The 5,296-nt window shown below is 49.6% G+C and overlaps 1 long non-coding RNA gene across 1 annotated transcript; it reads left to right on the forward strand.

The window, feature by feature from the left end:
- The first annotated feature begins 3,078 nt into the window (after positions 1–3,078).
- LOC119926938 lies at positions 3,079–4,714 on the forward strand. Its single transcript, XR_005450375.1, has 3 exons — positions 3,079–3,246; positions 3,609–3,715; positions 4,103–4,714. It is a non-coding gene; the product is annotated as an uncharacterized LOC119926938 (long non-coding RNA).
- Positions 4,715–5,296: the final 582 nt, after the last annotated feature.

The raw sequence follows: 5,296 nt of genomic DNA on the forward strand, positions 1-5,296 counted from the left end.
CAGAAAGCACTTAACAAATACCATTAAAAAGGAGAGACAGGGTGGAGGGGACAGTGGAGTCTGGGGACTGGGGATGACTCAGGAAAGAGCTTGAGTTCATTGACTGATTGATTCATTTGTTCAATTGCCTGTTCATTCTTATTTATTGAATATTCTCCAGGGTGCAAAGCACTGTATTAGGTGCTGGGAAAGCGCTGGATGAGAATTAGACCCTTTCCTCGAGGAGTAGGTGAGTGGGTTACAGGTGTCTATAATTAAGGATGTTTTTCCAGATCCTTTTAACGATGAGCAGCTGCAAATCCCCTTCTCCTTAATAGCCTTCTACCTCTTTCTTCCCTGGTCTTACAGCCTCACCCCCAGAAACCCAGTCTTTCCATTAGGGGCCCTTCAATGGGCTAAGTGACACTGCCCCTTTAAAATCCCAGAGGTAGGGCCTGGCAGTTTCACTTGCTGTAGGCTATGGAGAGAGTGTGCTGGGGGTTGTGCTGCGTAGGGTCTGTGATGCTCCTTTGGTTAACTTATCTTTTGTTAAGTTGTGGTAATTGATGGTTTGGTAGTTCAGCTCTGGTAGTTGATGTATTGGATTAAGAGCTCCCCAAAGTTGGTGTTTTCTATTTACTTCATATACCAGTGGTGCTGAGTGGGGTAGGGCAAATGGTTTGGTTTTGATGGCTCAGGACTGACTTGGCCTGATGCTTTTAGGGGGGCAACTTAAGGTGGGGTTAACTGATGTTGACCAAATTGGTGAGGGAGTGACTTGTAAGGGGAGTTTGGATGTTTAGGTTTAGGATATTAGTGATTTTATTGATTATGGTGATTGACGGGGTTGAGGAATGGGCTGGGCTTAGAGTTTGAATTAAAGGGGTGAGGAAGGAAGATCCAAATTGGGTGTAACTGACATAATGGTGGTGGCACTCCTGGTGGAGGGGGCTGAAGTTAGGACTTCTATTGTACTCACCCAAGTGCTTAAGACAGTGCTCTGCCTACTGTAAGTGCTCCATAAATATGATTGACTTTGTGTGTATTATTGATAAAAAATAATAGCACTTATTAAAAGCTTACTATATGTCATGCACTGTACTAAGTGCTGGAGTGGATACAAGTTAAGTAGTGATAGCAGTGATTGAATTTCATAATTTAGGGTTGGGATAAATGATATCTCATACTGAATCACTTCAGAGGGGGTGAAGAAAGCTGGGGTTGTACATGTAGCAGGGTAGGCAGGAGACTAAGGCTGGATAGTCAATGTCAATTGGATTTAATGATGTTTATGCAATGGAGAGGGCTGAGTGTGGTAAGAGAATGTTTGATACCATTTACTTGTTGATTCTGTTGATGAGATGATGGTGTTTGGTACGTACTTAGTATATGTTCTAAGTGCTGGGGTAGGTAGCAGATAATCGGAATGGACACAGATGTGTGTGGTTAACAATGTTTGTAGCCGAGCCTCTGATTTGGTTCTCTGGAACCAAGTGGGTTGAGGAGTTCAGCTGTGATAAAGTTTTGGTTTTTTGGAGGGATGACAGCTACTCTGGGTCTAGAGCTGAGGGTTTGGATGGGGCAGAAACCATGGGTGCATGGGGGTGCATGCTCACTGTCTCTGTGTGTCTCTCTGTGTGTCTGTCTCTTTATGACTGTTATTGAGCTCTCTTCTTGTGCTCTTGCCAGGCCCTAGTTAGCTAGTATCGCCTACTCATTCCACTGTGCCAGGAATGTGCTGGAAGGTGAGGAGCGGTTTCTGTAAGGCTCGTGCCCTCCCCCCCAACCCTATTATACAAAAGGGGGTTTACCTCCTGTCCCTATTCACTAGAATCCTCCCCTCTATCCTCCACCATCCTCACTGGATTCAGCGCTGTGCGTCGGTCCCTGGAAGCGTCAGTATCGGAGTGTCAGAATGTGAGCCTCCCCAAGGCAGGAACCGAGACCCGCCGATGGGGAAAGGGTGGGGTGGCAGTGCTGTCATGCGCTTTTCAAGGGTAGGATTGCACCGACTGCAGCTCCCCATAAGGGGACTCTTTTTGTGCTTCCATTTCCTGTATCCCCAGATACAAGTCTCCTGTTGTGCCGCCATGAGACTCCATAATAGTCCCACAAAAGCCTAGCAGTGAGTTGGGGTTCAGTAGCCCCACCCGTGTGGAGTAGACTCTAAACTCATTGTAGGCAGGGAATGTCTGTTAAAATTGTGCTCTCCCAAATGCTTAATACAGTATTTGGTGCTCAATAAGTACACTGGCCTGACCTAGAGTACCACCAACACAAGCGCGGTTGTAACAGCAGAAGCTGAGTCTCCAACAGTATTCATTGAGTACTTAAAAGATGCATGCCTGGGAGACTGAGTTACCAAATGTAAATCTCTACTTGAATTGGAATCTAGGCTACAGAATATTTCCAGATGACTCCTACACCCACTTGTCATGGCTCCTACTTAAATGGTAATTTATTCATATTAATGTCTATCTCTCTCTCTAGACGGTAAGCTCATATTGGGTAGGGAATCTGTCTGTTGATGTGCTCTGCAGTAAGTGGTAGATAAATTCCACACTGACTGACTGAGGTCTCTCACCTCTGTCGTGCTCTCAGTATGGTGCTCCGTCAAATGGCGTTCAATAAACTCTTGCTGTCATAATGCAATACTGCCACCCTTCACTCTATCTGACTTGTTTTTCATGCCGATTCAAGCTTATCATGGGTTCAGTATGTACAACTTCATGTATATACCATTCCAACTGTATATAACTCAATTTTAATGTCTGTCATGTAGACTGGAAGCATCCTGAGAGCAGGGGCCATCCGAACTATGTAATGCTGAACTCTTTGAAGCATTCTCACCATGTTGCAAAGTCATTGCTTCCCCTTCTAGGCTGTGAGCTTGTTGTGACATGTTTGTTACATTGTTCTATTATAGTGTGCTAAGGGGTTAATACAGTGTTCTGCACACAGAAAAAGCTCTGATGCAATGGACTGACTGATGGACTTAGACTGTAAGCTCCCAGTGGGCAGGGACTGTGTCTCCTACACCAACTTTGCCGAAGAGAGTGCTTAAGGGGGTGTGGTCTTGCTCTAGGTCAAACTTGGGGTCAGGTGCCCCAATCCAGCCTACTGTTGGTGGACTGGAAGAGGAGCAGGGGTGTAGGACCAGATTGGCCCTGGATAAGTGTTCAGGAACTTGGCTGCCTGAGAGAAAAGGACAGAAGTCCAGCTTTTTTCGGCCCCCTAGAGCAGTCTGCCAGACAATCTTGCTCAAAGGTAAGCACCTGGGGAATTATGGGATGGGTGGTTGTGTTGGGGAGGGGGTCTGCAGGGGCTGAGACTCTGGGGGAAACCCAGACTGCCTGGGGTGTCCTGCCTCGGGGTGATAGCCAGCCAGGGCCTCCCCTGCAGGGTGTGTGAATGGCAGCCACTCTGTTCTGTCTCAGAGGTTTTGCCCCTCATCTCTGGCTCTCACTCCCTCTCTCTCACTCGCTTCCTCTTTTCCTCTTGTGCTGGCTCTCACTTTTGGTGTGAGTAAGCCTGCAGGGGACAGTCCAGCTGCAGCATGGGGGCACAGATGGGGCTGGGCCCTGGCTGTAGCACCCCCTGACCTGATACCTAACCAGGTTTATCCTTAGAGCTGAGGAAGGAGCCTGAGCCCCAGGTGCATCATGGGAGACCCGGCCCCCTGGTCCAATCCTGCCTACCCAAGGACATGTTGGTGCAGATGGGATGGGACAGAACGGTGAGTTTTATGTCTCAAGCTTGGGGCTGGCTGGGTTCTTTTTCAGGCAAGTGGAAGGAATCGATGGTCTTTATTGAGCACTACGTGAAACACATGAGAGAGTATAGTGAAGGGAACCTTATCCCCTGCTACACATACACACACAATCCACTGCACTCTTATAGTCCACAAACCAGAGCAGTGACCGAGTCTCTCTAGGCTCAGTAGTGAGCCCTGATTAGGCTCCTACCCAGCATCCAACTTTCTGCTTCTGGGCTGGAGGAATTGGTTCCTCACTGGAGACCCATTCAAGCCTTCTCCACCCCGAACTGTGATTAGCTGGCTCTCTCCCCATGGGTGGGCTGGGGCACACCTCATCAGTCGACCAACGGTCACATCCATCCCCAGGAAGCCACAGCACAGCCCTGAACCGGACCACCCGACCCCGTGGACAGTGGAGGACTGAGCAGCTACTCGGTTGTTATGGACACTCATAGATTGCGCCGGCTCCACCCTGAGGGAATCAGTTGGCACCGGGCTGCTGTCCCCTGCCCACCGCTGCTGCCCTCTGGTTCCCCCTCCCCGCCCCCCAGCCTGCAACTGTATCCCCTCCATCCAGACAATGCCATTTCCCTTGGGGGTCAAGGGTCAAACACTGCATCCTGGCTGCCAAACCAGTCTCTTGCAACTCCAGGAGGTGATGGAGGTGTGTGTGTGTGTGTGTGTCTGTTTCTTGTGTGAGAGCAAGGGCCGGGACCAGAGCAGGGTGAGGGGGCCGCCCCTCTTTGGACGGGTAAAGGGTTCTGGAAACAGGGGTCTAGAGTTCTGGGCACGTACTCCGTGGACCTCAGGAGCAGGTGTGAAGTCACGCCGGGGCCCTTAATTCTTTAGACAGTGTGACTTCTGCCTGCCCTGATCTGTTGGGAGTTATCGAGCCTACTCTGGCTTCAAGAGTACAGACTCCCTTTCCCGCTTGAAGGGGGTGCCCCTGGGGGAGCGGGGTACAGGGACAGGAGTAGTTGGGGGTGTGCGTGTCTATTTGTATGCATGTGTGACTACCCTATGTTCTCCATCCCTCCTGGATAAGCAGAATGGGTGGGGGTGAGAGAACTAGCCCCAAATTCTAGAGTGGGAAGATGCAAAATGGTTTGCCCCCCATCCTAACCAACAGAAATGGCACGGTCTGGCTCCTTCCTCTCCTCTTCCCCCTTTCTGTCCCCTTGGGGGCCTGGGCTCTGTGTGCCCAAATACATCTGTATAGAATAAAATGGATACTTTTTTAGTCTTTCCTGAGTCCTTTGATCCGCTGGCAGCTGGCCCTGCTCCACAGAAGAGTTATAAGTTGGGGGTATCAGCTGTGTACTCAGTGCAGGAGGATGTCACCAGCATCTTATAGATTGACAAGCTAGCATCCTTCCTCCCAACCTCCACATTTCATTCCTTCAATCTCACCCAGGCATGTAAAGGGGCTGGAGACTGGAGAGGGGGTGATGACACCCTCTTTTTCTCCTTCTCTCTCCCCCCTACCCAGCCTGAGGGTCTTGAGGAGAATTCATTCATTCAATTGTATTTATTGAGCGCTTACTGTGTGCAGAGCACTGT

This window comes from Tachyglossus aculeatus, chromosome 4 (assembly GCF_015852505.1).
Source record: "Tachyglossus aculeatus isolate mTacAcu1 chromosome 4, mTacAcu1.pri, whole genome shotgun sequence".
Taxonomy (NCBI): Eukaryota; Metazoa; Chordata; class Mammalia; order Monotremata; family Tachyglossidae; genus Tachyglossus; species Tachyglossus aculeatus.